Source organism: Mytilus galloprovincialis, chromosome 4 (assembly GCF_965363235.1).
Source record: "Mytilus galloprovincialis chromosome 4, xbMytGall1.hap1.1, whole genome shotgun sequence".
NCBI lineage: Eukaryota > Metazoa > Mollusca > Bivalvia > Mytilida > Mytilidae > Mytilus > Mytilus galloprovincialis.
In genome coordinates this window covers 55,374,915-55,396,250 of record NC_134841.1, presented here as the reverse complement: position 1 = coordinate 55,396,250, position 21,336 = coordinate 55,374,915, and positions in this window count along the sequence as shown.

Below are 21,336 nucleotides of genomic sequence, written 5' to 3'. Positions count from 1 at the left end.
TTGACTGTATATGATTATTTTTTTCACATCTAGAATGTTTGTTAACAATAAAACATGTAAAGAATGACTTTCAATCAACACAATCATTAACAATCCTTGTTTCAGAAGTTTCTTTTTAAGCAGCAACTGTTTTTTTAAAGAAAATATCTACATGCATGCATCAGATGCATAGAGTGGAATAATTAGCAAGGAGACATGAAATTCATTAACAGGTATAATTGGATTGATGCTACACAAGAAAAGTTCACAATGGGAAAATTGAAGTCTCTTTTGTCAAATTATAGCTCTCAGCTGGTCCTTGCTGACGGTTTCTTGGTGATGGCAAGTATTGAAGCACAGCGCCGTATCAGTGTTGTATCCTTCTTCTGGTTCAGTTTGTTAGGTGTGGTTGTTTGTTAGGTGTGGTCACCTTTTGAGTTATCTATTTAAAGAGATTGCCTACATTGTGGAATGTGAAATTGAGGGATAATGCTGGATTCTTTTTATCCTTGATAAGTGCCTGTATGAAGTCTGTCTTAAAAGGGGCATGGTTCCCATAGCAATGTCAACATTTTTTATTTTAGTTCTCTTTTAAATTGTTTAATAGTTCTTCTATGCCATTTTTTTCCTTTTTTCAAATTTAAAAAAAAATCTCACTCTTCAACATTATTTCATTATTTAATTAGTTATAACCTTTTTTATGGCCCTGCAACGAAGTTGTCGGTGCCATATAGTTTTACCCTTGTTCGTAATTCCGTCGTTCTGCAATGCCTTCAGATATTAGACTGATTTTTGGTATGTGAGTTAACCATGATGAGTTACAGATCAAGTTTTTAAGTTTTGTTCCGCTCCATTAATTTTTGCTAAAATTACGGGCTTTGAGAAATTGTTGAAAATCAGTTATACAGACTTTTTTCTGAACACCTTTAGATATTGGGCTGATTTTTGGTATGTGAGTTAACTATGATGAGTTATAGGTCAAACTTAGGTTTTTGTTCTGCTCTTTGAGAAATTGTTGAAAATTACAGTTAAACAGACTTTTTAGTCATATAGTTTTACCCTTGTTCGTAATTCCGTCGTTCTGCAATGCCTTCAGATATTAGACTGATTTTTGGTATGTGAGTTAACCATGATGAGTTACAGATCAAGTTTAAGTTTCGTTCTGCTCCACTAGTTTTTGCCGAAATTACAGGCTTTGGACTTTTGAGAAATTGTTGAAAATCAGACTTTTTTTCTAAACACCTTCAGATATTGGGCTGATGATATTTGGTATGTTAGTTAACCGTGATGAGTTATAGGTCAAGCTTAAGTTTCGCTCCGTTCCGATAAGTTTCGCTGAAATTACGGTCTATGGATTTTGATAAATTATTAAAAATCAGTTATACGGATTTTCTCTTTTCCCCTCCAGATTTTGAGCTGATTTTTGATATGTGAAATTACGGTCTATGGACTTTGATAAATTATTGAAAATTAGTTATACGGATTTTCTCTTTTCCCCTCCATTTTTGAGCTGATTTTTGATATGTGAGGCTACCATCACGTTTTTGAGTGTCCACATGTGTTTATATTCAAATTGCAGATTTTTCTACTTTTTGGGACGGGGCCATTGGTGTCGCTTTGACACATCTAGTTCTCATTCTGAATTAGTATTCAGGTCTGCAGTAATGCCTTTAAAAAGTTAAATTATTATTTTTATTCCTCTAAATTTCCAGTTTATTAATTTTGAAATATTATATATCTCTTTTGACTTTTTAATGATCATGAAAAACTTTGATTTTGGCTGCACAAAGTTTTGGTCTCTGGCAATCTTAATGAAGGTTATTCCACTAATCAGTTAGCTACACTGAAAATTGTTTTGCATCAATTCATTTAAGTTTATAAAATAAAAATTTCTTTAAAAAATTGTACTTATGTCCCTCCATATCTAGTACTTCATTTAAAAATCTTTTCATTCTATGAAGTATCAACACTAACCTGGGGGTTTACTAACATGATACTTCCTAAATAGGTTGTTAGGTATTCAAGTGGCGTGATAGATGGCACAAAGGAGAGAAAGAGATTGGTGTATGACATTCTAGTAAGGGTTTGGGGTACTAACCAGATGGAGGGATATGGTTGCTTTTTATTCATTAAGTATGTGTGCAGAATAGCATGTATTGGGTTGAGACTGACTGTCATTAGTAAATAACTTTCATAAGACAGAACGTGCCATAAATTTAGTCTTACATGATTTTAACTTCAGATAAATACCTAATACCTACAATTCAGAATGGGACCCTTCTGGAGCACTTGAGATCACCCCTAGTTTTTGGCAGGGCTCATGTTTATTCTTTAGTTTTCTATGTTGTGTCATGTGTACTATTGTTTGTCTCTTTGTCTTTTTCATTTTTAACCATGGCATTGTCAGTTTATTTTAGATTTATGAGTTTGACTGTCCCTTTGGTATCTTTCTTCCCTCTTTTAAATAAGGAATTACTCTTTGGGGTGATGAAATGTAAAATTGGAAAAATGTTCTCTCTTCAGGTCAACATAGTCTTCAACAAAGATAGGCATCTATACAATATGTTAAGTGTTTATAGTTTAAAATAAGTCGACAAAATTTACTTAATATCTATAAAGAAAAAAGTCACAAAATTTACTAAATATAAAAATATCTTTTAAAAGAAAAAAGTTGACAAAATTACTAAATATCTGTAATGAAAGAAATCCACAAAATTTACTAAATATCTCTAAAGAAAAAGTCTACAAAATTTACTAAATGTCTGTAAAGAAAAAAGTCTACAAAAATGACTACAGTAAATACCTATAAAGAAAAGAGTCTACAAAATTTACTAAATATCTAAAAAAAAATAATTAAAATTCTTGCAATTAAATAAGTTTAAAATTTTTAATTCAGCAAAAGATTTGGGCTTTAACCAACTTGATGTGAATGATATTGCATTATTATAGTGTCTGAGTACAACATTATTACATAACTTGCTGGCTTCAAATTTCTTTTTTTTTACAAAAATATAAAGTATATCCAAAGTTAACACTGGCAAGTCGAGTATAACAATGTATCTAACACTGCACAATCTGCATAAACCTGCATACCTGCATAGGATAATTAGCATTGCATATATAAATTAACATGTAAAACTTATGCTGGCTTGCTGATGTTTTCTTTCATTGTTCTATTCAATTAACCCCTAGCCCAATATAGCAACATCTATTTAAAATTGACCTGGGACTGGGATTTTGGGCAGGTAGGGAGGAATAAGGGAAATACCTTGGCCTTGGATTTTATGGCTTAAAGAAAGGGGAGGGGAAACCCAGTGACTCTTGTGAAGTGGGGAGATAAAAGGAATGGGGAAATCCAGGACCTGGTGTATTTGCGGAGATAAAAGATGGAGAAGGTTACATCCACGGGCTGGTGAACAGGGGAGATAAAAGAATGAATGGGGAAAGAGTTGCTGTCCATTGAATGAAGTAAGTTATGTGTTAATGTTGTAATCACATTGTTGTGATGAGTTTATTGTTGCTTTGAAGTTTGTGGAGCACAAACACCCCAGTACTTTTGGATAAAAATAATAATGAAAAAATATTCCGGTTTAAACTTTCAGTTTTTAATAAAATATTCCAGTGTTCAAATTAACCATTAGAGTGGTCTTTCTTAAAGTCGTCAAACAAGAACCAAAGTGTACCTTTTAAACTTTAGAATATCAATTGAACATTTAATTAGAAACCTTTGGTTTTAACATTAATGCGTGTTTCGGAATTCCTTTCATTAAAATTGAGTAAAAAAAATTCACTCTATTAAAACAATTTTGTGTTGTAAAGAAACCCACAAAAACATACAATTAAGTACTTAACCTAAAGTATAGAAACTTGTTTTTGTTGGAGACTATATTGACCTCTTGGGTCCCGGTTTTTTGTGTTGTTTAGTTCCTGTCTCAATAACATAATCCCTAAAGTCATTTTCAATTAATAATGGCCAAGGACAAATTATAAAAAAACCCACAATAACCAAGTCCTTTATATTAACTTTGGGCCGTGATGAAATGTAAAATTGGAAAAATGTTCTCTATGCAGATCTATTCACGTTTAGAATTTTGTTTACATTTGTTCTTTTCATTTCGATTGACCATTATTTTTATATTCCAATTTTAATTTGATGGGGAACAGATAAATGGCCATCTTCCTTTTAAAATCAATTTATCACCAATTTAATTTCCTATTTTTGTAACACATGCAGTTGACATTTCTATAGGAACCAACTACTGTTAACCAACTTATTTTGTGGACCTTTGAATTGTGTTGTCATTTCTTTCATATTTCGCAGCTGATATTTTTTTTTCGTGTATCGCCGATTCTATTATATTTCACTTAAGATTTTTTTTCATGTAAATATAAGAAAGACGATGAGGTATGATTGCCAATAACACTTTACTCTTCTAAAGAGACTTAATGACTCAAAAAATTAACAGCTTAAGGTAACTGTACGACCATCAACGATGAGCAAACCCCAAACCGCATTGTTATCCATAAAAGGCCACAAAATCACATATGCAAAACAATTCAAACGAAAAAACTGATATTTTTTTGTGTATCTCCATTTCTATCATATGTCACTTAGAAATTTTTTTTGCCATATATATATATAGAAGATATGGTATGATTGCCAATGAGACAACTCTCCACAAGTGACTAAATAACACAGAAATTAATAACTATAGGTAACTGTATGGCCCTCAATGATGAACAAAGCCCAAACTGCATAGCTATTTAGGCACAGAAATCATGTATGTAAAACAGTTCAAACCACAAAACTTACGACCATACAGACATTTCTATCATATTTCTCAGCTGATATTTTTTTCTCATATTGCCATATCTATCATATTTCACGAGACTTTTTCTGCTTTTATATTAAAAAAAAAAGAAGATGTGGTATGATTGCCAATGAGACAACTCTCCACAAGAAACTCAATGACACAGAAATTAACAGCTATATGTAACTGTACGGCCCTCAATGATGAGCAAAAACCAAAGTGCATAATCAGCTTTGATAGGCCCAGAAATCACAAATGTAAAACAATTCAAACGAACACACTTAAGGACCATTTAGCCATTTTTAGCATTTTTGGATAAATATCGTGATTATCTAATTTTTCGGATTATTTTGCAATTCTATTTTGAAATACTCATGATTTATATTCGGCTTACTATTTTTCTTTGAAGTCTTCTTAATAAATTGTCCAAAAAATGAGTTGGTTCACAGTATGCTCCTCTTCTAGTCTTGGTCATCCCCCTGTAGCAGTCTCAATAATCCTTTATTTCCCGCCCCTGCTTAGTCAAAGTTAGAGACTTCAAAATTGGTATTGCTATTCGTTTACTACCCAAAGAAACCTAAAGAGAAAGAGCAAAGACAAGTTGGCTTTGAAGAAGACTAGATGAATCTTCATCCTATCTAGTAACTGTTCCAAAAATGACTCAGCAGGTATGTGTGGGGTAATTAACGTCAATGAGACAGCAACTTACCAAATTTGGCCAAAACACATAGTATGTTGTTAACATACTGTCTTCAACAATACAAATATGGAGATCTGATATGATTGCCAATAAGACAAACTCTTCATCAAATCCACATGTCAGAGATTGATGCAGGGTCTTTAATAATGGAGCAATGACCTAACATATCATATTCAAATCACATTTACATATAAACATCAGATGTGGTATGATTGCCATTGGTACAAGTATGTTGCTGGTGTTAGATATCCATCCTATTGTCCATCTTTACATATGAAGTAGACTTGATTTAGGTGCTTCTTAGGGAAAACAGAGGATCTTGCATTGTACTTTTACTTCACAATCCCCAATTTAGGCATTTTTTATTTCAAAATTCAAAATTACTTTTTTATTTTTTTTTTATTATTGGTTTTCATTTATATAAAGATAATTCAAAGTTGGATGACATTATTGATTCCTTCTGTAATTCATATATAGCTAGTTGTAAGGAGCATCCGATATAGGAAGACTTGCCAATATCTTGACCTTAGCCTGGGGGTTGTTGGTGAGGTCAGTTGGGAACTATAAAAAATTACAACAAAGGAGACTTTTTTTTTCTGATTGTGAACCTTCTATTATTATGTAGCAATAATCCAGGTACACTTGTATATATGGATTTTGTATCTCCATGTTGATTATTCCACTCTTTGAATGTGCTGTATTTGTTTCCCCAATAAAATGTTTTCTGTTTTAAAAGGATATGACTGAACCAAGGGTTGGTTCTGAATGATAAAAGTTGTAAACAGAATAATTACAAAACAATGTGGTATGATTGCCAATAAGACAACTCTCCAAAAGAAACCAAAATGAATAAAGGCAACAGTTAGTATACCGCTGTTCAAAAGTCGTAAATCGATTGAGAGAAAAATAAACAAATCTTGGTAACAACTGAAATCGAGGGAAACAGTCATTAACTATAAGAGGAAAACAACAGAACAACAGAAGCATTGAAGTACAACAAAAATAAATGGTAATGGAACATACATAGAAATGACAAAAATGATATAACAATTAACAACAAAATTTACTGTATGACCTTCAACATTGAGCAAAAGCCATATGGTATAGTCAGCTTTTTAAGGCTTAAAAAATGACAAATACAAAACAATTCAATTGGGATTTAATATGAAAACATAAATGTAAAAAAATATGAAAAAAAAATATGAAAAAATAATATGAAAACATATATCATCCGTCATTGTCGTCGTTTAATTTTTACCAAAATCTTCTCCTCTGAAACTACTGGGCCAAATTAAACCAAACTTGGCCACAATCATTATTGGTGTATTGAGTTTAAAATATGTGTCCGGTGACCCGGGCAACAAACCAAGATGGTCGCCATGGCTAACAATAGAACATAGGGGTAAAATGCAGATTTTGGCTTACAATTCAAAAACCAAAGCATTTAAAGCAAATCAGACATGGGGTAAAATTGATTATCAGGTCAAGATTTATCTGCCCTGAAATTTTCAGATAAATCGGACAACCCGTTGTTGGGTTGCTGCCCCTGAATTGGTAATTTTTAGGAAATTTTACTGTTTTTGGTTATCTTGAATATTATTGTCGAGCCTGCAACTTTTGTTGCAGAAAGCTCGACATAGGGATAGTGATCCGGCGGCGGCTACGGCGGCGGCGTTAGCTCACTTCTTAAAAGCTTTATATTTTATAAGGTGGAAGACCTGGATGCTTCATACTTTGTATAGAGATGCTTCATGTTACGAAGTTTCCGTCAGTCACATGTCCAATGTCCTTGACCTCATTTTCATGGTTCAGTGACCACTTGAAAAAAAAGTTCAAATTTTTTGTAATGTTGAATTCTCTCTTATTATAAGTAATAGGATAACTATATTTGATGTGTGCGTACCTTGCAAGGTCCTCATAAAATTGAGAAAGGAAATGGTGAATATGTCAAAGCGACAACCACCCGACCATAGAGCAAACAACAGCCGAAGGCAACCAATGGGTCTTCAATGTAGCGAGAATTCCCGCACCCGTAGGTGTCCTTCAGCTGGCCCCTAAAATATGCATAATAGTACAGTGATAATGGACGTCATACTAAACTCCGAATTATACACAAGAAACTAAAATTTAAAATCATACAAGACTAACAAAGGCCAGAGGCTCCTGACTTGGGACAGGCGCAAAATTGCGGCGGGGTTAAACATGTTTATGAGATCTCAACCCTCCTCCTCCTCATGCCCTTCAGACAGTTTTCACTTGACCTCGACCTCATTTCATGGATCAGTGAACAAGGTTAAGTTTTGGTGGTCAAGTCCATATCTCAGATACTATAAGCAATAGGGCTAGTATATTCGGTGTATGGAAGGACTGTAAGGTGTACATGTCCAACTGGCAGGTGTCATCTGACCTTGACCTCATTTTCATGGTTCAGTGGTTATAGTTAAATTTTTGTGTTTTGGTCTGTTTTTCTCATACCATATGCAATAGGTCTACTATATTTGTTGTATGGAATGATTGTTAAGTTGACATGTCTAGCGGGCAGATGTCATGTGACCTTGACCTCATTTTCATGGTTCAGTGGTCAAAGTTAAGTTTTTGAGTTTTGGTCTTTTTATCTAATGCTATATGCCATAGGTCAACTATATTTGGTGTATGGAAATATTTTATGATCTTTATGTCAGTCGAGCAGGTTTTATTTAACCGTGACCTCATTTTCACGGTTCATTGCACAGTGTTAAGTTTTTGTGTTTTGGTCTATTTTTCTTAAACTATAAGTAATGTGTCAACTATATATGTTGTATAGAAGCATTGTTAGCTGTACCTGTCTGCCTGGCATGGTTCATCTGACCTGGACCTCTTTTTCAAGGTTCATTGGTCTATGTTTAGTTATCTTGGTTAATGTAAAGTTTATGTGACAGTTGTAATAAAGCTTAGATTTATACTTAAGACTATCAACATAATATCAATGATTAGTATAGAAGGCGAGACATTTCAGCGTGTGCACTCTTGTTAAAGATAAAGATAAACTGTAAACTTCAATAATGTTCAGCAAAGTAAGATTTACAAATAAGAAATGTGTGGCTTGACCCGACCAACCAACCAAGATGGCCACCATGGCTAAAAATAGAACATAGTGGTCACATGCAGTTTTTGGCTTATAGCAAATCTGACATCTGACAATTGAGTTAGTCTGAATTTTTAATGAATTAATAATTAGATTTGTTATCTTCAAAGAAAAAAAGAAAGTATCCAAAACTTTTAATCTTTTGCAAAACAGAAATTTATAATGTCTTCCAAAGATAACTTGTCCTGAGTGTGTTCCAAAGAAAACTTGTCCTGAGATCTGAAAATTGCTGTTCAAATAAAAAACAATGCGTGAAACTTTAACATTTTTGATGTTTCAAACAATAACTCAATTCTTTTCATTGCACATTCTTTGTTGGCGCGTTTGTGTGGTGTAAAGATTTGAGTTATTCTGAATTTTTAATGAATTAATAATTTGATTTGCCATCTTCAAAGAAAAAAAGTAGATATATTCAAAACTTAATCTTTTATCTTCAATTTTTAAATCATAATCCATTGTACAGCATTTTGGACCATTAAGAGCTGGACAAGACCACCAAAGCGGGTTATGGTGCTGAAAGTACCATTATTGTAAACTGGACTTCTACAATCCATTTGAGGGTGTAGTAATATCTGCTACTATTTCCTCCCTAAGGGCGTTGTAACGGACATAAATTAAGGCTTAGAAATAAGAATGTCACAACAACAGTAATGTTGTCTACACATAGAGGTAGCGGGAAAGTATAGGTCCTATTTGTAGGGACAAACAGTGCCACTCTGCACGTTAAAGAACCCTTGTCACAACTATTTTGAGGTGTCAGTAGGATGTGGCTTGTTGCATTAGGCTAAATTTCTGTCCAAAAATATCCTCCTCGGTTGGCAGTCAAAATTTCCCCTCCCTTCACCATAGGATCGGACCACTTTATAGAACCTACAAATTGATTTGTTGTGATATCAAGAGATGTGAGACAACTATCCTACAGAGACCAAATGATGTTAATGTAAAATAGGTTACTGTATGGGCTTCAACAATGAGAAAATCCACTAACATTAAAATTGTGCAATATTCTGATTTAGAATGACTTGTTTATACCTCCAAACTTTAACATCTGAAATTTTTATTATCTAGAGCTCTGTAAAAAAAAAAAGAAAAAAATATATCAAAAAAGAAAATACCAAAAAATAATATGAAAGCAAAATAGAAAACATAGTTCTAGATAATAAACATTGAGGGTGGGATTATTTTGATATTTTTATGACCCCCTCCTTTAAGTCTTCTAAAGTTATCATATTTAAAACAAAACAAAAATTGGAATGGCAGTTTAAAAAGTATAGGTCCTTTCTGTAGGGACAGTGCAACTCTGCATATTAAAGAACCCTTGCCACAAATCTTTTGATGTGTCAGTAGGATGTGGCTTGTTGCAAGGCTAACTTTCTGTCCAACATTATCCTCCTCTCGGCTGGCAGTCAAAATTTCCCCTACCTTCATCATTGGCCCACCTTTGAGAACCTACAAATTGTTTTGTTGTGATATCAAGAGATGTGAGACAACTATCCTACAGAGACCAAATGATGTTAATGTAAAATAGGTTACTGTATGGGCTTCAACAATGAGAAAATCCACTAACATTACAATTTTGCAATATTTTGATTGAGAATGACTTGTTTATACCTCCAAACTTTAACACCTGATATTTTTATTATTTAGAGCTCGTGAATTATTAATTTGATTTGCCATCTTCAGAGAAAAAAAGAAGATATTCAAAACTTAATCTTTTATCTTAAATTTTTAAAACATAATCCATTGTACAGCATTTTGGACCATTAAGAGCTGGGCAAGACAACCAAACCGTGCAATGGTGCTGAAAGTACCATTATTGTAATCTGGACTTCTACAGTCCATTTGAGGGTGTAGTTTTTCTCCCTAAGGGCGTTGTAACGGACATAAATTAAGGCTTAGAAATAAGAACGTCACAACAACAGTGACGTTGTCTACATATAGAGAGGTAGCAGGAACACCTCTTGTGCAATTCTTAACACCTCCATATACTCCATCCACCATCTAAAGCTGGTATGACACAAGATCCAATAGTGTTGAAAAGTAAAAAGCAATATGATTATTGTAATCAAGACTTCTCCAGTTCATTTAAAGGAATGTTACTGTGATACAGGGTTTTCCATCATTAAGAGCTGGGCACGACAAAAGAACCAATAATAGTGAAATTAGCATTTTGGTAATTTCGACCTTTCCAGTCTTGTTTATGTCAGTTGAAATCATTTGAAAAACAAAAATTTATAATGTGTTCCAAAGAAAACTTGTCCTGAGATCTGAAAATTGCTGTTCAAATAAAAACAATGTGTGAACATTTAACATTTTTGATTTTCAAACAATAACTCATTTCTTGTCATTGCACATTCTTTGTTGGCACTGTGGTATATTTTAAAAAAAAGAAAAAAAGAAAGAAAAAAGAATGGACAAAAAATAAATATGATAATGCGGAAAGTTTGTGTGGTGTAAACAATTGGGTTAGTCTGAATTTTAAATGAATAAATAATTAGATTTTTAATAATTAGATTTGTTATCTTCAAAGAAAAAAAGAAAGTATCCAAAACTTTTAATCTTTTGCAAAACAGAAATTTATAATGTCTTCCAAAGATAAGTTGTCCTGAGTGTGTTCCAAAGAAAACTTGTCCTGAGATCTGAAAATTGCTGTTCAAATAAAAAACAATGTGTGAAACTTTAACATTTTTGATGTTTCAAACAATAACTCAATTCTTTTCATTGCACATTCTTTGTTGGCGCGTTTGTGTGGTGTAAAGATTTGAGTTATTCTGAATTTTTAATGAATTAATAATTTGATTTGCCATCTTCAAAGAAAAAAAGTAGATATATTCAAAACTTAATCTTTTATCTTCAATTTTTAAAACATAATCCATTGTACAGCATTTTGGACCATTAAGAGCTGGACAAGACAACCAAAGCGGGTTATGGTGCTGAAAGTACCATTATTGTAAACTGGACTTCTACAATCCATTTGAGGGTGTAGTAATATCTGCTACTATTTCCTCCCTAAGGGCGTTGTAACGGACATAAATTAAGGCTTAGAAATAAGAATGTCACAAAAGTGACGTTGTCTACACATAGAGGTAGCGGGAAAGTATAGGTCCTATTTGTAGAGACAGACAGTGCCACTCTGCACGTTAAAGAACCCTTGTCACAACTCTTTTGAGGTGTCAGTAGGATGTGGCTTGTTGCATTAATAGGCTAAATTTCTGTCCAAAAATATCCTCCTCGGTTGGCAGTCAAAATTCCCCCTCCCTTCACCATAGGATTGGACCACTTTATAGAACCTACAAATTGATTTGTTGTGATATCAAGAGATGTGAGACAACTATCCTACAGAGACCAAATGATTTTAATGTAAAATAGGTTACTGTATGGGCTTCAACAATGAGAAAATCCACTAACATTAAAATTGTGCAATATTCTAATTAAGAATGACTTGTTTATACCTCCAAACTTTAACATCTGAAATTTTTATTATCTAGAGCTCTGTAAAAAAAAAAGAAAAAAATATATAAAAAAGAAAATACCAAAAAATAATATGAAAGCAAAATAGAAAACAGAGTTCTAGATAATAAACATTGAGGGTGGGATTATTTTGATATTTTTAAGTCTTCTAAAGTTATCATATTTAAAACAAAACAAAAATTGGAATGGCAGTTTAAAAAGTAAAGGTCCTTTCTGTAGGGACAGTGCAACTCTGCATGTTAAAGAACCCTTGCCACAAATCTTTTGAGGTGTCAGTAGGATGTGGCTTGTTGCAAGGCTAACTTTCTGTCCAACATTATCCTCCTCTCGGCTGGCAGTCAAAATTTCCCCTACCTTCATCATTGGCCCACCTTTGAGAACCTACAATAATAGTGAAATTAGCATTTTGGTAATTTTGACCTTTCCAGTCTTGTTTATGTCAGTTGAAATCATTTGAAAAACAAAAATTTATAATGTGTTCCAAAGAAAACTTGTCCTGAGATCTGAAAATTGCTGTTCAAATAAAAACAATGTGTGAACATTTAACATTTTTGATTTTCAAACAATAACTCATTTCTTGTCATTGCACATTCTTTGTTGGCACTGTGGTATATTTTAAAAAAAAGAAAAAAAGAAAGAAAAAAGAATGGACAAAAAATAAATATGATAATGCGGAAAGTTTGTGTGGTGTAAACAATTGGGTTAGTCTGAATTTCAAATGAATAAATAATTAGATTTTTATGCCCCACCTACGATAGTAGAGGGGCATTATGTTTTCTGGTCTGTGCCTCCGTTCGTCCGTTCGTTCGTCCTGCTTCAGGTTAAAGTTTTTGGTCGAGGTAGTTTTTGATGAAGTTGAAGTCCAATCAATTTGAAACTTAGTACACATGTTCCCTATGATATGATATTTCTAATTTTAATGTCAAATTAAAGTATTGACCCCAATTTCATGGTCCACTGAACAAAGAAGAAGATAGTGTGAAGCTCAGGTTAAAGTTTTTGGTCAAGGTAGTTTTTGATGAAGTTGAAGTCCAATCAACTTGAAACTTAGTACACATGTTAACTATGATCTTTCTAATTTTAATGCCAAATTAAAGTATTGACCCCAATTTCATGGTCCAGTGAACATGTAAAATGATAGTGCGAGTGGGGCATCCGTGTACTATGGACACATTCTTGTTAATAATTAGATTTGTTATCTTCAAAGAAAAAAAGAAAGTATCCAAAACTTTTAATCTTTTGCAAAACAGAAATTTATAATGTCTTCCAAAGATAACTTGTCCTGAGTGTGTTCCAAAGAAAACTTGTCCTGAGATCTGAAAATTGCTGTTCAAATAAAAAACAATGCGTGAAACTTTAACATTTTTGATGTTTCAAACAATAACTCAATTCTTTTCATTGCACATTCTTTGTTGGCGCGTTTGTGTGGTGTAAAGATTTGAGTTATTCTGAATTTTTAATGAATTAATAATTTGATTTGCCATCTTCAAAGAAAAAAAGTAGATATATTCAAAACTTAATCTTTTATCTTCAATTTTTAAAACATAATCCATTGTACAGCATTTTGGACCATTAAGAGCTGGACAAGACAACCAAAGCGGGTTATGGTGCTGAAAGTACCATTATTGTAAACTGGACTTCTACAATCCATTTGAGGGTGTAGTAATATCTGCTACTATTTCCTCCCTAAGGGCGTTGTAACGGACATAAATTAAGGCTTAGAAATAAGAATGTCACAAAAGTGACGTTGTCTACACATAGAGGTAGCGGGAAAGTATAGGTCCTATTTGTAGAGACAGACAGTGCCACTCTGCACGTTAAAGAACCCTTGTCACAACTCTTTTGAGGTGTCAGTAGGATGTGGCTTGTTGCATTAATAGGCTAAATTTCTGTCCAAAAATATCCTCCTCGGTTGGCAGTCAAAATTCCCCCTCCCTTCACCATAAGATTAGACCACTTTATAGAACCTACAAATTGATTTGTTGTGATATCAAGAGATGTGAGACAACTATCCTACAGAGACCAAATGATGTTAATGTAAAATAGGTTACTGTATGGGCTTCAACAATGAGAAAATCCACTAGCATTAAAATTGTGCAATATTCTAATTAAGAATGACTTGTTTATACCTCCAAACTTTAACATCTGAAATTTTTATTATCTAGAGCTCTGTAAAAAAAAAAGAAAAAAATATATAAAAAAGAAAATACCAAAAAATAATATGAAAGCAAAATAGAAAACAGAGTTCTAGATAATAAACATTGAGGGTGGGATTATTTTGATATTTTTAAGTCTTCTAAAGTTATCATATTTAAAACAAAACAAAAATTGGAATGGCAGTTTAAAAAGTAAAGGTCCTTTCTGTAGGGACAGTGCAACTCTGCATGTTAAAGAACCCTTGCCACAAATATTTTGAGGTGTCAGTAGGATGTGGCTTGCTGCAAGGCTAACTTTCTGTCCAACATTATCCTCCTCTCGGCTGGCAGTCAAAATTTCCCCTATCTTCATCATTGGCCCACCTTTGAGAACCTACAATAATAGTGAAATTAGCATTTTGGTAATTTCAACCTTTCCAGTCTTGTTTATGTCAGTTGAAATCATTTGAAAAACAAAAATTTATAATGTGTTCCAAAGAAAACTTGTCCTGAGATCTGAAAATTGCTGTTCAAATAAAAAACAATGCGTGAAACTTTAACATTTTTGATGTTTCAAACAATAACTCAATTCTTTTCATTGCACATTCTTTGTTGCGCGTTTGTGTGGTGTAAAGATTTGAGTTATTCTGAATTTTTAATGAATTAATAATTGGATTTGCCATCTTCAAAGAAAAAAAGTAGATATATTCAAAACTTAATCTTTTATCTTCAATTTTTAAATCATAATCCATTGTACAGCATTTTGGACCATTAAGAGCTGGACAAGACAACCAAAGCGGGTTATGGTGCTGAAAGTACCATTATTGTAAACTGGACTTCTACAATCCATTTGAGGGTGTAGTAATATCTGCTACTATTTCCTCCCTAAGGGCGTTGTAACGGACATAAATTAAGGCTTAGAAATAAGAATGTCACAAAAGTGACGTTGTCTACACATAGAGGTAGCGGGAAAGTATAGGTCCTATTTGTAGGGACAGACAGTGCCACTCTGCATGTTAAAGAACCCTTGTCACAACTCTTTTGAGGTGTCAGTAGGATGTGGCTTGTTGCATTAATAGGCTAAATTTCTGTCCAAAAATATCCTCCTCGGTTGGCAGTCAAAATTCCCCCTCCCTTCACCATAGGATTAGACCACTTTATAGAACCTACAAATTGATTTGTTGTGATATCAAGAGATGTGAGACAACTATCCTACAGAGACCAAATGATGTTAATGTAAAATAGGTTACTGTATGGGCTTCAACAATGAGAAAATCCACTAACATTAAAATTGTGCAATGTTTTGATTTAGAATGACTTGTTTATACCTCCAAACTTTAACATCTCAAATTTTTATTATCTAGAGCTCTGTAAAAAAAAAAAAGAAAAAAATATATAAAAAAGAAAATACCAAAAAATAATATGAAAGCAAAATAGAAAACAGAGTTCTAGATAATAAACATTGAGGGTGGGATTATTTTGATATTTTTATGACCCCCGCCTTTAAGTCTTCTAAAGTTATCATATTTAAAACAAAACAAAAATTGGAATGGCAGTTTAAAAAGTATAGGTCCTTTCTGTAGGGACAGTGCAACTCTGCATGTTAAAGAACCCTTGCCACAAATCTTTTGAGGTGTCAGTAGGATGTGGCTTGGTTGGCAGTCAAAATTTCCCCTACCTTCATCATTGGCCCACCTTTGAGAACCTACAAATTGTTTTGTTGTGATATCAAGAGATGTGAGACAACTATCCTACAGAGACCAAATGATGTTAATGTAAAATAGGTTACTGTATGGGCTTCAACAATGAGAAAATCCACTAACATTACAATTTTGCAATATTTTGATTGAGAATGACTTGTTTATACCTCCAAACTTTAACACCTGCTATTTTTATTATCTAGAGCTTGTGAATTAATAATTTGATTTGCCATCTTTAGAGAAAAAATTAAGATATTCAAAACTTAATCTTTTATCTTCAATTTTTAAAACATAATCCATTGTACAGCATTTTGGACCATTAAGAGCTGGGCAAGACAACCAAACCGTGCAATGGTGCTGTAAGTACCATTATTGTAATCTGGACTTCTACAGTCCATTTGAGGGTGTAGTTTTTCTCCCTAAGGGCGTTGTAACGGACATAAATTAAGGCTTAGAAATAAGAACGTCACAACAACAGTGACGTTGTCTACATATAGAGAGGTAGCAGGAACACCTCTTGTGCAATTCTTAACACCTCCATATACTCCATCCACCATCTAAAGCTGGTATGACACAAGATCCAATAGTGTTGAAAAGTAAAAAGCAATATGATTATTGTAATCAAGACTTCTCCAGTTCATTTAAAGGAATGTTACTGTGATACAGGGTTTTCCATCATTAAGAGCTGGGCACGACAAAAGAACCAATAATAGTGAAATTAGCATTTTGGTAATTTCGACCTTTCCAGTCTTGTTTATGTCAGTTGAAATCATTTGAAAAACAAAAATTTATAATGTGTTCCAAAGAAAACTTGTCCTGAGATCTGAAAATTGCTGTTCAAATAAAAACAATGTGTGAACATTTAACATTTTTGATTTTCAAACAATAACTCATTTCTTGTCATTGCACATTCTTTGTTGGCACTGTGGTATATTTTAAAAAAAAGAAAAAAAGAAAGAAAAAAGAATGGACAAAAAATAAATATGATAATGCGGAAAGTTTGTGTGGTGTAAACAATTGGCTTAGTCTGAATTTTAAATGAATAAATAATTAGATTTTTAATAATTAGATTTGTTATCTTCAAAGAAAAAAAGAAAGTATCCAAAACTTTTATTCTTTTGCAAAACAGAAATTTATAATGTCTTCCAAAGATAACTTGTCCTGAGTGTGTTCCAAAGAAAACTTGTCCTGAGATCTGAAAATTGCTGTTCAAATAAAAAACAATGCGTGAAACTTTAACATTTTTGATGTTTCAAACAATAACTCAATTCTTTTCATTGCACATTCTTTGTTGGCGCGTTTGTGTGGTGTAAAGATTTGAGTTATTCTGAATTTTTAATGAATTAATAATTTGATTTGCCATCTTCAAAGAAAAAAAGTAGATATATTCAAAACTTAATCTTTTATCTTCAATTTTTAAATCATAATCCATTGTACAGCATTTTGGACCATTAAGAGCTGGACAAGACAACCAAAGCGGGTTATGGTGCTGAAAGTACCATTATTGTAAACTGGACTTCTACAATCCATTTGAGGGTGTAGTAATATCTGCTACTATTTCCTCCCTAAGGGCGTTGTAACGGACATAAATTAAGGCTTAGAAATAAGAATGTCACAACAGTGATGTTGTCTACACATAGAGGTAGCGGGAAAGTATAGGTCCTATTTGTAGGGACAGACAGTGCCACTCTGCACTTTAAAGAACCCTTGTCACAACTCTTTTGAGGTGTCAGTAGGATGTGGCTTGTTGTATTAATAGGCTAAATTTCTGTCCAAAAATATCCTCCTCGGTTGGCAGTCAAAATTCCCCCTCCCTTCACCATAGGATTGGACCACTTTATAGAACCTACAAATTGATTTGTTGTGATATCAAGAGATGTGAGACAACTATCCTACAGAGACCAAATGATGTTAATGTAAAATAGGTTACTGTATGGGCTTCAACAATGAGAAAATCCACTAACATTAAAATTGTGCAATATTCTGATTTAGAATGACTTGTTTATACCTCCAAACTTTAACATCTGAAATTTTTATTATCTAGAGCTCTGTAAAAAAAAAAGAAAAAAATATATAAAAAAGAAAATACCAAAAAATAATATGAAAGCAAAATAGAAAACAGAGTTCTAGATAATAAACATTGAGGGTGGGATTATTTTGATATTTTTAAGTCTTCTAAAGTTATCATATTTAAAACAAAACAAAAATTGGAATGGCAGTTTAAAAAGTATAGGTCCTTTCTGTAGGGACAGTGCAACTCTGCATGTTAAAGAACCCTTGCCACAAATCTTTTGAGGTGTCAGTAGGATGTGGCTTGTTGCAAGGCTAACTTTCTGTCCAACATTATCCTCCTCTCGGCTGGCAGTCAAAATTTCCCCTACCTTCATCATTGGCCCACCTTTGAGAACCTACAATAATAGTGAAATTAGCATTTTGGTAATTTTGACCTTTCCAGTCTTGTTTATGTCAGTTGAAATCATTTGAAAAACAAAAATTTATAATGTGTTCCAAAGAAAACTTGTCCTGAGATCTGAAAATTGCTGTTCAGATAAAAAACAATGCGTGAAACTTTAACATTTTTGATGTTTCAAACAATAACTCAATTCTTTTCATTGCACATTCTTTGTTGGCGCGTTTGTGTGGTGTAAAGATTTGAGTTATTCTGAATTTTTAATGAATTAATAATTGGATTTGCCATCTTCAAAGAAAAAAAGTAGATATATTCAAAACTTAATCTTTCATCTTCAATTTTTAACCGGATTTTTGTGACAAAAATGTCGGTTATTGATTTGGGGATGTACGGCGGGCGGGCGGGCGGGCGGGCGGGAATCAAATGTTGTCCGTGCATTAACTCATGAACCGTTCAACCAAAGCTTTTAAAATTTTAATATGTTGTTACTGACAACTAAATGAAGGTCAAGTTCAATAATGGCGATTTTGACTTTTACCGTTCAGGAGTTATGGTTCTTGAAAGATTGAAAAATGGAGTTTACAGTCGTGTCCATGCATTTACGCATGAACTGTTCTACCTAAGCTTCCCAAATTTTAATATGTTGTTACTGATGACAAAATGGAGGTCAAGTTCAATAATGACGATTTTGACTTTTACTGTTCAGGAGTTATGGTTCTTGAAAGATTGAAAAATGGTGTTTCCAGTCGTGTCCGTGCATTTTCTCATGAACCATTCAACCAAAGCTTTTGAAATTTTTATAAGTTGTTACTGATGGCAAATTAAAAGTCAAGTTCAATTATGACGATTTTGACTTTTACTGTTCAGGAGTTATGGTTCTTGAAAGATTGTGAAATGGCGTTTCCATTCATGTTGTTGCATTTACTCATGAACCATTCAATCTAAGCTTTTCAAATTTTAAGATGTTGATACTGATGACAAAATGGAGGTCAAATTTGATATTGACGATTTTCACTTTCACCATTCATCAGTAATGGTTCTTGTGATATTGCCAGGACACAAATAAATATTAATAAATCCGGTTTGCTGTCGTTGTGACAGCCTCTTGTTAAATCATAATCCATTGTACAGCATTTTGGACCATTAAGAGCTGGACAAGACAACCCAAGTGGGTTATGGTGCTGAAAGTACCATTATTGTAAACTGGACTTCTACAATCCATTTGAGGGTGTAGTAATATCTGCTACTATTTCCTCCCTAAGGGCATTGTAACGGACATAAATTAAGGCTTAGAAATAAGAATGTCACAACAGTGATGTTGTCTACACATAGAGGTAGCGGGAAAGTATAGGTCCTATTTGTAGGGACAGACAGTGCCACTCTGCACGTTAAAGAACCCTTGTCACAACTCTTTTGAGGTGTCAGTAGGATGTGGCTTGTTGCATTAATAGGCTAAATTTCTGTCCAAAAATATCCTCCTCGGTTGGCAGTCAAAATTCCCCCTCCCTTCACCATAGGATTAGACCACTTTATAGAACCTACAAATTGATTTGTTGTGATATCAAGAGATGTGAGACAACTATCCTACAGAGACCAAATGATGTTAATGTAAAATAGGTTACTGTATGGGCTTCAACAATGAGAAAATCCACTAGCATTAAAATTGTGCAATATTTTGATTTAGAATGACTTTTTTATACCTCCAAACTTTAACATCTCAAATTTTTATTATCTAGAGCTCTGTAAAAAAAAAAGAAAAAAATATATAAAAAAGAAAATACCAAAAAATAATATGAAAGCAAAATAGAAAACAGAGTTCTAAATAATAAACATTGAGGGTGGGATTATTTTGATATTTTTATGACCCCCGCCTTTAAGTCTTCTAAAGTTATCATATTTAAAACAAAACAAAAATTGGAATGGCAGTTTAAAAAGTATAGGTCCTTTCTGTAGGGACAGTGCAACTCTGCATGTTAAAGAACCCTTGCCACAAATCTTTTGAGGTGTCAGTAGGATGTGGCTTGGTTGGCAGTCAAAATTTCCCCTACCTTCATCATTGGCCCACCTTTGAGAACCTACAAATTGTTTTGTTGTGATATCAAGAGATGTGAGACAACTATCCTACAGAGACCAAATGATGTTAATGTAAAATAGGTTACTGTATGGGCTTCAACAATGAGAAAATCCACTAACATTACAATTTTGCAATATTTTGATTGAGAATGACTTGTTTATACCTCCAAACTTTAACACCTGATATTTTTATTATCTAGAGCTTGTGAATTAATAATTTGATTTGCCATCTTTAGAGAAAAAATTAAGATATTCAAAACTTAATCTTTTATCTTCAATTTTTAAAACATAATCCATTGTACAGCATTTTGGACCATTAAGAGCTGGGCAAGACAACCAAACCGTGCAATGGTGCTGTAAGTACCATTATTGTAATCTGGACTTCTACAGTCCATTTGAGGGTGTAGTTTTTCTCCCTAAGGGCGTTGTAACGGACATAAATTAAGGCTTAGAAATAAGAACGTCACAACAACAGTGACGTTGTCTACATATAGAGAGGTAGCAGGAACACCTCTTGTGCAATTCTTAACACCTCCATATACTCCATCCACCATCTAAAGCTGGTATGACACAAGATCCAATAGTGTTGAAAAGTAAAAAGCAATATGATTATTGTAATCAAGACTTCTCCAGTTCATTTAAAGGAATGTTACTGTGATACAGGGTTTTCCATCATTAAGAGCTGGGCACGACAAAAGAACCAATAATAGTGAAATTAGCATTTTGGTAATTTCGACCTTTCCAGTCTTGTTTATGTCAGTTGAAATCATTTGAAAAACAAAAATTTATAATGTGTTCCAAAGAAAACTTGTCCTGAGATCTGAAAATTGCTGTTCAAATAAAAAGAATGTGTGAACATTTAACATTTTTGATTTTCAAACAATAACTCATTTCTTGTCATTGCACATTCTTTGTTGGCACTGTGGTATATTT